The following is a 12,858-nucleotide window of genomic DNA, read 5'->3' as shown; positions in this document are numbered from 1 at the left end:
TGACACAATTTCAGAAGAACTTCATTGCTATTTTACAGCAGGCGATGCCAGCTGCTGTAGCTGGTCAGGAGAATGTGAGAAATATCAAGATAAGATAATGATGTGTGTATGCATGACTTTCACAATTCACTGACATGACTAACTGTGATGATGAGGAAGTTTTGGAATATCCACAGCATAACGTTACTTTATTTTTAATATTTCCCTTTTTTCCATTTTTTTCATCCACTGTTTTCCTTTCTTTCACTCTGTGAACCACATTCTGAACTATCTCACTGTCCAAATATACAATATTTGCGTCCAAAAGCCTCACCCAGGCAATGGATAAACTGGAGGGTAACATGCTGCTTCTATACCAAAGGCAGTTTGACTGTGCACCTCACAGACCATTAATCTTTTCTTTTCTGTACCATGAACAAAACAGCGATTAAGTTGTATAGAGGGGATGCAGTTATCCTGGAAGAAAGCATTTATACTGATGGCATCATACGCTAACATAAATGGACATCAACCACTGTTTTTGCTTTAATTTTTTTTTTTTTTTTAAACTCAGTTGGCAGAGTAATATTTTCTCTTTTTTCTTTTCTTTGCAAGTCTACAATAGATTTCACAACAGAAAAGCAATCCTGTAACACTTTTATAGCCAATGAATTGAGAAAAATGAAGGGTCTTGTCCATTAGTTCATTTGAAGTCCAATGTATTGGCTGCACGGCAAGTATCATAAATATATATATATATATTAAAAATCACAGACCATATTATAGAAATTTTTCTGTAACATTCCATAGTAAAGGAAACTATCTGTCCACATAAGTCACAGAATATCCTGAGTTGGAAGGGACTTGTAGGGCTCACTGAGTCCAAATCCTGTCTCCACTCTGGACCACTCAAAAATCAGACCACATGTCTGAGAGCATCCAGATTCTTCTTGGACTCTGGCAGCTGAATGCCATGACTGCCGCCCTGAGCAGCTTGTTCCAGTGCCTGATCACCACCTTCTGGTTAAGAACCTACTTCTGATACCCAGCCTAAATCTACCCTGACACAACTCCATGCCGTTCCATGGGGTACTGTTGCTGCCACCAGAAAGAGCTCAGTGCTGCCCCTCCGCTCCCTGTAAGTAGCTGCAGCCACCATGAGGCCTCCCCTTGGCCTCCTCTGCCCTGAGCTGAACAAACCCAGGGACCTCAACTGCTCCTCATATATCTTCCCCTCTAGATCCTTCACCATCTTTGTAGCATTTTGTACCACTGTTTCCCACTGAAGTATACTGGAGCACATTTTCATCCACTGTGACATCTCCTACATATGCTCTATATGTGAAATGCATATATGGGAAAATTCCTCCAAAAACCAACCTATAAATTCTGTGTTTTAAGTCCTAAAGTCCTTTGTTCCAGTTGTCTTCCCTCCTATTATAAACTGTTGTACATGTAAATAATATTCCTTACTTAGTAATGGCAATGAAATTCACTTATATTCTGCTTTTTTTACAGACATTTTCTCCTCTTTTAATTTTTACATCATTGATTTTAATCAAATAATCCCTTCCTACTAACACACAATACCCTCTGAAAAATGTATACAACATAAAGGGTGATTTAAAAGGAATGCACTTAAAAGCATAATTATCAGTGTACAAACTTTTTTTGCACCTTACGCTATTTCTCTTTTGGGTTCAGTCAACAAGTTTTTCTCTCTTATTCTGTAAGAAATGTTTTAACTAAACTTTGAACTGTGTACCTCTGTAGATTCTCTGTTCTGTCTGTTATTGATATCAAGACCTGAAGAACCACACCTGAACATAGTAACTCAAATGAGAGAGTACATTATTATGCATGAATTTCTGACTTATTTGATATTACTCTGTTATAAGTTCTACATACTTCCTAATAAGATAGTTTGCTTTTGACTGCAGCAGCACACTGTAAATACTCTCCTGATAATGCACTCTGGTGCTGATAAGGTCAACTTATGTGTGTATGAATATTCTTTTACCTGCCTTACTAAGGAGTATGTTTTGTTTATGAGCAAACACATTACACTGATGTCTATTGTTCTCATTTTAGTTTTTGTCTCTAGCACATTTCTCTACAAATATATTTCTGAAACCAACTGACAACAGAATTTTGTATCATGTAACAAAATTTGACTTTATTTATTTCATGCGTCTTTATTTTACTCAATCTTTCTGGTTATTTTTCTGTCTCATTAGTAAGATAGATTTAACAGAGAAATCTGGGGCACAACTTCACAATTTTTCAAGGACGAAAACCTGGTCATCAGTTTTTGATCTGAAACAATATTTTTCCTTTCTACAAATAGGTTAGTTGCTTCTTCAACAATCTATCTTTGATGAACAACTTTTGCAAGTTTATTTACATTTCTGTAAGACCAAATTTAATGTTTGGGGAATCCTCTAGCTTGATATTTGAATTCTCAAAATGCTAGATAATTGAATAGTGTTTGCATTTGATTCAGGCCTACATCAGCACCTGGCAATGATTTTGAGAAAAGAGCCTGCAGACTCCCTGTCGATATATCATTACTTCCCTCAATATGTTGGGAGCACTCAGCAGTGCCTATTCCCTCCTGACAAACTGTCATGCAATTAAAAGTAAATACAGAAATCACTGAAAGGAAAATGTTAGTATTTCAAAATCTAATGTCACAGAAACTATGCTTAACCAGTCTGTGCATGATTTTGTAAACTTTTATTTAAAAAGGATTATATTAAAGAGATTGTTTGAGTCTTTTATTTAAGCATTAAACTCAGCATGACCATGTGTGAAATGATCCATCAGATTTCATCAAAGTTAAGAATCCCATATGGCTTGTATTGCCATAGTTTAAAACTTCCTGTGATTCAGAATACGTCTATACTGTTCCTGAAGAAATATTTGAGCTAGATTACAACTTGTTTGTTTGGTGCAAGGAGCACAAAACCTATTTGTGAAACTGTCTGAACACTTTGGCTCTGCCTCATTGGGGAGCTTTGTGTCGACCTAACAGCACCTAACAGCAGGTCCTGGGCTGGTTCATTTGAAACACTCCTAGCTGATTGGACATAACAGTTTTTATTTTGATGGAAATATCAGTTTCTCTTTTGTGACTTCTAAGTCTAAGTAACTGTTAACGTACTGAAATAGGCTATGAGTTCAAGTTATTCATTGTACATACTTTACAAATGAGAAAAATGCTACTTCTAAATACTCTAAAAATTACTAGTTCTGTATTTAGATTGAGTTCTTTTTCTAAGTTCTGTTTAACAACAACTCTTCTCAAATGAAACTTGTTCTTAAAACCTCTCGTAAGTTTCGGCATTTTCAACTTAGTATCTAGAACTTCAAACCTCCTATCAGAAGACCTTTACGTGAACTGCAGAGTAGAGGGGAATAATCATTCCTCTCTGCTGGCAACCCGTCTTTTGATGCAGCTCAGGGTACTCCTCATCTTCTAGGCTGCAAGTGCACACTGTTGGCTCTTGTCAAGCTTTCCATCCATAAGGACCCCCAAAGTCTTTCTCCATAAGAAGTTACTCAAATATGCTTTATTTCCCATCTAGTTTTGTCAAAAAGCATAATATCTTACATTACGCTAAGATTATGCCTCTCAGGCACTTGAAAACATGGTCTTGGTAAGGCAACAGAGATTCAGAATAAAGTACATGCTACAGTAAATAATGCAAGCATAACACTTTTACATGTTGTAAGACTTGCATTTAGTAAGTACTATCAGATAAATCCACTTTTGCATCTCTCCCATAAAAAGTCTTAATAATATTTTCCCAACAACACAAAAGTAATAACAGCATTTCTCACAATTATATTTTTTAAGTAACAGAGAATGAAATGAATAATGATTGAAATGACTGAATATTGCATACACTAAAATGGCTGGGCTTAATATAACTTCCCTCAGACTGACAACACATTAGCTCAAGGAACATTTATCCTACAAAATCATGTATTAGAAGAATAGGACGTATTTACTTCCTGAAGCATTGTCCAAAGAGCAAAATGACATAAGCAAAAATTCAAATATTTTCTTAGGACCAGTGCTTGCAGATTACAGAATCATCCCTTGTGTTTCAGAAAATGGCAACTATAACTGGCATAGGATGTTAAAAAAGAATATAAAAAAGATGCTGACATACCTGTTCTGATCTGAATTGTGTATTTTTTTCAACAAGCTACAGTGAAACATGATATGTACTAGTTACTTAAAGATGGTAAGGCCCTGAAATAAATAATGCATGTAAATGCTATGTCTTTCAGTAATGGAAAATGCAAAACTATTTGCATTTTATTTTATAAAACAAAAATGTTAATAAACATTGTTTCAGCACAAAAAAAACCCAAAACACTGTTTTCTCTCGTTTTTCCTATCACTGGTATTTATCTTGTCATTAAAATTTAGAAGAATAAGGTCATACAGTAGATGACCATTTTCCAGAGAGAACATATAACACAAATTAATTAAAAATTCATTAGGTTAAGATATGATTAAAGGTGAACTAGAATAACAACCATGTTTAAAACTGTCACTTCTAAATCAACTGATTTCCAAAAAAAATTTTTAAAAAGGGAACAAAAAAACAAACAGTAACTATTTAAAATATTTTTTCACCATTTGGAAAATAGACAATTCTGGTGCCAAAGAAAACACAAACATAAGATGACAAGACCACCATTAAGTTCAGATTATATGGTATTTAAAAGACCTTTCAAATGTCATTTATTTACAGTAATCTCTCTTATGTTACTACTTAGAAAATCTGGGTCTTATTTTACACAGATCAGTTGAGAAGCAGAAGAAAATCACCTAACATCTCTTGTGCCTCCATTTCTCGTTTCTTATCTGAAAATGAGGTGATACCTAAGTGCTGCCTTTACAAAGATGCCAGGAGGTTAGATAAGTACCATCTCTAAAGCCCTCTGAGAACCTGAGATGAAAAGCTCTGTAAAACTCAAGAAAAGCTCTACATAAGTGCAATATTATTCCTGCAGTTCTTATTATGTTTATTTGCTTACTCCCTTCTAGAGAACATAATAATTCTGAAGACATTTACATTTGAACTTTGTAAGAATTCTGTTATCTGTCTTAAGAATTGCTCTTAAGAGTTCTGTAGAGCAAAGGCAAATGATCACAAAAGCACACTCAAATCCTCCCAAGGATCCCATCCTGCAAGGCATTCAGCATCGCTTGAGCATCACAGAGCGCTCTCAGCTGACTGCACTCACCACACTGCAAAACTGGGCCTTGAATTTCAGATGTCAGCATCACTACAAAAAAGAATCCTAGCAAGAATACCTAGCACAGAAAAACAATATTCCACTTTTATTTATTTATTTATTTATTTTATTTGCTTGTTAGACTTTCATGGACCAGGACAGAAGATACAGCTTCTGTGTCCACTGTCTCAGTGCTCAGCAGAATACTGATGTGCTCAGCAAAGTGCAAAGAGTCAGTCTTTTTACTGTCATTGATGCTGCATACCGACACAGAGAAAAAAGTGCCCAGGTCTCACTGGAGATTTTTTTTCATTGCTGGACACTGTGGACAGATTGAACATTCAAGTGGCTTATCATAATGCTCTTTTTTCCTTCCTGAAAAAAAAAACTTTAAGGAAATCAAACTTTCTTTCTTTTTTTTTTTAAATACCTTTTAATGTTATTCCTACTCTGAAGAATGAGAGCATGGAAAGTGGGACATGGATAAGAAGAAAGAATGGATACATAGGAAAGGAAGCTGGCATCACCTCATCACCTTTACACAAAAGTTGAAGACAGTCCAAACTTTTTTCATAGAACATGCTATTTTAGAACTTGGTCTCAAATACCTGGTCAACAATCTAACAATGGGAGTAAAAGACTTCATTGCTTGAAGAGAAATTTGCTCATTTCTAAGGTTTGATAACCCAAACACAATTGTGAGGCTTAAAATCAGGGAGAATTAGGCTGTTTTAAAAGAAAAAGAATTTTTAAAAAAATCATATATTTAACAGACTTCTAATTATACAAAGCGCACAGAAAAACAAATAACTAGACTTTCTTCTCAACTTTCCTTCATAGATATTCTTTGGAAGAATGCTATAGACCTTGGAAACGTTATAGCACCAGTGGACAGCCATCCTTCTTGAGGAGAGCCCTGAACACATCATGAGTGTGTGCTGCCAAGAGGAAAAGGAAAGATGACAAAACTTATCTCTGTATGAACAGCATGCTTGAATTATTATTATTTTTTTTTTTTTAAGTCAAACTGGAAATAGGTGTTTCTGTGCCTTAGAGCACTAAAAGAAAGTTAATTTCTGTTGTTGTTGTTGTTTGTTTGTTTCCAGTTTTAGGCATTGAGGGTGTTCATTAATGAAGCAAATTCTACTTCAGGGTATACTTGGCTCAACAATGCCCTATTTTGAGCCCTATATGTTAACACACTCTGTTCAAGGTCCAATCAAGGAAGTTTGGTGAGATGGAGAAAGTGAAGTTTGCAAAAGACAGTGAAATAAAAAAGTCATAATTGAAGACTACTACCATTAGAAAACTGCTATTACAAGTTGTACTTTTAAAAATAACCCATGTTTGTGTGACATTTATTGCTTAAATTCACCAACTTTTTACTGTTCTCCTTAGCTTCTTTCAGACTTTTATTTAGGACTCATCTACTATATTGCTGCAAGTTATTTCACCCGTTTTCACTGATCATTTGCTCACAATATATTTTTATCTCACTAGTGAGAATGGTTAATAAGAGAAAGAAAACAAAAGAAAATATATATTAAAAATATTGTAGACTGTATTGCTTTAGCATATTGATTTTGATATTGATAAGACATATGGAAAGTGAAAGCATTCTTGACAGCTCAAAACCACTATTCAGTCCATAAATCAGGAAAATACACAGTCAGGTGAATTGAAATCTCCTGTGTATCAATATTAAACCACTGCAACAAAAGCTAGCAATGTTAAATATCTCTTTATGATTAGAAGTATCCATATTTATCAAGTTTACATGTGGTTAAAACATCTTATTTAAGAAAAATGTATAGCTGACAATAACAGAATAATTACAGTCACAGCTACAATCTGGCTGCATAAATCATCGTGATTCAAACTATGGTAGTAATAAAAATAAATGATATGGGTTTTGGTTCATTACCATTCATCTAATAACATATGATGAATTAAAAAGTTTCTTAAGTGAAATACTCATAAAAATAACAATTTACCTACAGCTTCTTCAAAACTTTTTGAATGCAATACAAAAATAATTGTATTTTTAACAAAAGTAACCTTTTGGCAAGGAATTGTTTTAATTGTATTCCAGTCCTTGTAATAATTTTGTCCAATATATGTTTTTCCCTCATAGTCTGTCTTCTCTATAATTCTAATTTCATAGGTATAGTAAATGAGACAACAGTTTACTGACTTAAAAAATTTAATAAATAAGGTTCACCCTAAGAAAAAGTTGTAGGATTCAATACAGTGATTCCATTGTGATCAGAAAATAGTCAGAACAATGAAACATTCAAACAAAATATCCAAGAACAAGTTTCCTCCCTGTGCATTCCAGTCAACGCAGACTTTGAACAGCAGATTGCCTGTCCAAAAACAATACATCTTCATGTCCCATCTGAGTTTGTATCAACCTATGAGTTCCCAGACAAAGTCAAGCAGAACTTTGCACAAACTTTGGCAAAGCGGAGACATTTTGGTAAGATTCAAGCCCTCCACACTTGATGCTGGTGGGAGTAGGCCAGATTATCAAAGCCTGGGAAATAACATTGGAGTTAAACCCTAGAGATTTTCCCACTTGATATAGACTCAGGAGATGGTAACAGAATGCTGAAATATTTTTTGTTTTACACTAGAAAGGAGAATGCAAATTGCCTTTCTGAAGTTTCTTTATAAATCATGTAGCTGTTACAAGCAACAGCTTTTGTTTTATCTACATGTCAAGACCCCACTTCAGGATTCCAGAAGCACATAATCACTGCAAATGTAGCTGGAATTTTACTACAGTAAAATCTGTAGAATCAGTCTCCAAAATGTGAGCATTCACTTCCAAAATTGAATTGCAAAGTCAGAAATCACAGATGATAATCCAAGCCCTAGGTGTGACAGAATATTATGAATTACTTTGACACTCAGTAAATATTACTAAAATTAATATCTAAAAACTCCAATCAGTTGAAAATTTTGGAGTTAAAGAAAGAAAAATAGTCTAATGAAATAATATTCTGTAGAGATGTCAGAATCCTCATGTGTCTGCAGAAGACAAAACCACTAAAGCAGCAGAGCATGTAGCAGTAGTTGGAGAGACTTATATTTTTGTAGAGCAAATGAATCACTCGTTTCCTGCAAGGAAAGATTTAGAGACCCTCTGGATTAAGCTAAAGCAGAGGATCAGCTTGAGCTCTGTAACTGTGGATTTCTACATGTCTGGAACAAGTTATTTCCCAGTTCCTCGCTGACACCTAGGCAAGGATGAGGGAAAGATCAACAAACAGCAGAAAAGGAATAAAAACAAGTGTTCAGGAGACCAAGAAGAAAGCTATGTCGATGTAACAGACCAACCCACGCAGCCTTTAGAAAAATCTCTATCACTGCTAGGTGGTCTATCCTGTGCACACTGCACTGTGAAGCAAACTCCTGAGAGTTATTAGCATTAGAAGAAGTTTAATTATATATTTTATGGTAAATGGAATCATATTTTGATTTCTAAAGGGGCACAGAAGACATAAAATATTTCTCTGAATACTGTATATGAGAAGAATTCAAGCATTCTACAGTTTACCGTAAGATTCAAAGCTAAAATGACAGATCACAGAATCACAGAATCGTAGGGGTTGGAAGGGACTTCCAGAGATCATCGAGTCCAACCCCCCTGCCAAAGCAGGTTCCCTACACCAGGTCTCACAAGTAGGTGTCCAGGTGGGTCTTGAATATCTCCAGAGAAGGAGACTCCACAACCTCCCTGGGCAGCCTGTTCCAGCGCTACGTCACCCTCACCGTAAAGAAGTTCTTGCCTGCATTTGTGCAGAACTTCCTATGCTGCAGTTTCTGGCCGTTTCCCCTTGTCCGGTCTCCACACACTGCTGAAAAGAGTCTGGCCTTGCCACTCTGTCCCCCACACCTTAGATGTTTATAAACCTGGATCGGTCCCCTCTCAGTCGTCTTTTCTCAAGGCTAAACAGACCCAGTTCACTTAGTCTTTCTTCATAGGGGAGATGCTCCCGGCCCTTCACCATCTTTGTGTCCCTCCGCTGGACTCTTTCCAAGAGATTCCTGTATTTTTTGAACTGGGGAACTCAGAACTGGACACAGTACTCCAGATGAGGCCCTACCAGGGCAGAGTAGAGGGGAGGATCACCTCCCTCGACCTACTGGACACGCTTTTTTTAATGCACTCCAGAATGCCATTGGCCTTTTTGGCCACAGGGGCACACTGCTGGCTCATGGCCAACCTGTCGTCAACCAGGACACCCAGGTCCCTCTCTGCAGAGCTCCTCTCCAGCAGGTCATCCCCCAACCTGTACCAGTGCAATTATTCCTCCCTAGATGCAAGACTCTACACTTGCTTTTGTTAAACCTCATCTAGTTTCTTACTGCCCAGCTCTCCAGCCTATCCAGGTCTCGCTGAATGGCAGCACAGCCTTCAGGCGTGTCAGCCAATCCTCCCAACTTCGTATCATCAGCAAACTTGCTGAGGGTGGCCACTATCCCCTCATCAAGGTCATTGATGAAGATGTTGAACAAGACCGGACCCAGCACAGACCCCTGAGGAACATCGCTGGTTACAGGTCTCCAACCAGACTCTGCACCACCAACAACGACCCTCTGTGCTCTGCCAGTCAGCCAGTTCTCAACCCACCTCACTGTCCACTCCTCTATCCCACACTTCCTCAGCTTTGTTATAAGGATGCCGTGGGAGACAGTATCAAATGCCTTGCTGAAATCAAGGTAGACTACATCCACTGCTCTCCCCCCATTCACTCAACCAGTGACATCGTAGAAGGCTACCAGGTTGGTCAAGCACGACCTCCCCCTGGTGAACCCATGCTGACTACTCCTGATAACCTCCTTTTCTTCCAGTTGTCTGGAGATGGCATCCAGCACAAGCTGTTCCACCACCTTTCCAGGGACAGAGGTGAGGCTGACTGGTCTGTAATTACCTGGATCTTCCTTCTTGCCCTTTTTGAAGACCAGAGTGACATTGGCTGATTTCTGATTGGCTTGATTGATTTCAGATGGCCAATGCAATAACTGCTGTACATCACATATATATGTATCAAAAAATACAGGAATGACAGTCACCAAATAACAGAAAAAAGAGCAGATAAAATCCTGAGAAGAATCACATTTTACTAATGGTGGAGCAGTTGCAGTTCACAGAGTATCTAAATTCATTGTCCTCAGTGAGTATGGAGAAGAGCATGGACTTTCCAAGTATGAATAATTGGCACTCAGTAGCATATATTCCATCTCCATTTTTCCTTAAGTAGGAATAGTACAATATTAAAATTTATTGAGGGAGTGCACTGCTAAACCTCCAAGGCACATTATCTCAATGACTCATAGGGTTCCTATGCAAGCACAAACAGGGCATGTGGCATCAGAACACACTTTTAGGAACCCAAATTCACTCACATTCAGAAACTCTTATGTATCTTAGCAATAAACTACAAAATCTACAAAACCACAGCATGTTCTGGTTATACGAACACTTTGCTGTTTAACAGAGATAATAGAAGCGTTGGAAGCAACAGGATCAAGGGAATTAGAGGAAATGCTCATTAAAACAAATTTAAAAGGTCTAATGATTAAAATATTGATTAATTAGCCAAACATTGATTAACAGTCACACTTTATCAACTACAAAGGTTCTAATTACTGCACCATTATTCCATAGATTGACCCGTTCTCTCTTGTCACTTACAATGAAGAACAATTTTTATTAAGTGGGTTTTGGATTTTTGACCTGTAAAATTTTAATAGGGAGTGCAAAGAGGGAGTCGTGTGTGGTTTGGCATTTTACTCACTGAGGGACTCATAGTTACTGTCTCTACTTAACCAAAGGCACAGGAGAGCAAGAGGGATGTAAATACTCAAGAATTAAAGCTCCCCACCATGAGAAAGATACATTTGAAACTGCTGTTGAGTCTACTTCAGTGAAAGAAGAAACTGTATATTGCTAAAATGTACTGATGGGTAATGACAAAATGTTTAAATGATGCACCAGGATGTTTACCAGCCAAGCTGTATTTGCTAAGGTACACAATAATTTAATGAGAAGGAATAAAACGAGAATCTCTTCTTAATTTTTCGTACCTACTCCGAAGCAAACAACCCAGCCTACCCTAGAAATGTAGCTATTTCACCTTAAAAAGAATAAAAAAAGAAAAAAAGAAAAAGAAAAAAAGGAGCAGCTGCAGTCAAGAACACATAGTAGTTCATTTACAAAAATATTTTTCACTCCAGCAACCTAGGTCTCAAAAAACTGCTTCACAGCTGAAACTTATTCTCCAGAAAATTTATGGATGTCTCACATAAGAGTATCTTCCTGATTTCAATAACTGTCCATTTAAATCTGTTGATGTAGCGTTTAAACCTTGCTTCACAAAAGAAAGAAGCTAATACACACACGGGGTTACACTCTCAATATAACTGTCTGAAAGCGATGGTCTGGATTTACTCCTGATGAGATCAGCTCTAAGGCCAGAAAGCAGATTTATAGTGTGAACATAAATGAGCATGGAGGAGGGGGACCTTTTTGATCATACATATGCTTGTCAGGCAAAACGTGCTCAAGACCTCATTGCCAAATAAGCAACAGCAAGTGAGTCCCTTGCAGTCAGTGAAGAAAATGGTATCAGGAGGATGACTCTGAACAGATGCAGCTGGCTGATGGGTTTCATAGCCAAAACTTGGTAGAGGGCCAGGAAAAAACTGCCCCTCCTGTTCTAAAATGGAGGTTGGTCTGCATTTCCTTCTGGCTAAAGTTATGGGTTTCACTCACAGAGGTGCAATGTATCATTCTTCAGCCATTTAAAGGAAAAGGATAAGCGAGTGTCATGGTAAGGTCTGAAATATCCAACTACACCCAACTACACCATCTTCTGCATATTAAGAAAATAACTGCTTCACACAGATGCTCGTACTCAACAGCAACAGAAGGAATTAACACTGTAGTAAACAGGTAGATGTCCTTGGCCTTTCCACTCCATCCTTCTGTTACACTGTCTATTTTAACCAAAACAATTCCTTTACTTCTACCCTCCACAGCAGCAAAATAAAACCTATTTCATTTCCATTATATACCATATGGCCTCCTGATCTGCTTTCTTGATTTTTTACACCAGAAAAGCTGTTACATTTATAATGCATTTATAACTTAAATCCACGAAGACCATTTAGAGCATAATCAGACAGTCTGCCTGTGTGTTATCCCGCTAAGCCAAGGTTTATGAGTTTTCTCAGGTTATTCAACAAGAGGGAAAAAAAAACACTTTAGAATCCTTCTCCCTCCCTCCATATATGCACACCCAAGCTTGCATCAATATAGTAAAAAATTTCCATGCAGAACCAGAAAAAGGGTGTTTTAGGGTAAAATTCAGAAACCAAGTATTTCTCCTCTAGTGAATCTAAGTTACAGAGTTCTTCTGTCCTCCCAGAGGTTCAGCACTTTAATGCCACAGAGCAAATTGACTCACAGACTCACTTTCTGTGATGCATGTAGGGATCAGGATCTTATGTGGTAAGTAATAATTCCAGGTAGGAGAATGGTGCAGAGGCATCATAAGAAAGCTCACACTGAAGTGGCCCAGCCCTGGCCAGCTTCTGCAGGGGAATCTGGCT

This window comes from Meleagris gallopavo, chromosome 7, assembly GCF_000146605.3.
Source record: "Meleagris gallopavo isolate NT-WF06-2002-E0010 breed Aviagen turkey brand Nicholas breeding stock chromosome 7, Turkey_5.1, whole genome shotgun sequence".
NCBI classification, from domain to species: Eukaryota; Metazoa; Chordata; class Aves; order Galliformes; family Phasianidae; genus Meleagris; species Meleagris gallopavo.
The sequence above is the reverse complement of the archived record's forward strand: the minus strand, read 5'-3'. Positions refer to the sequence as shown.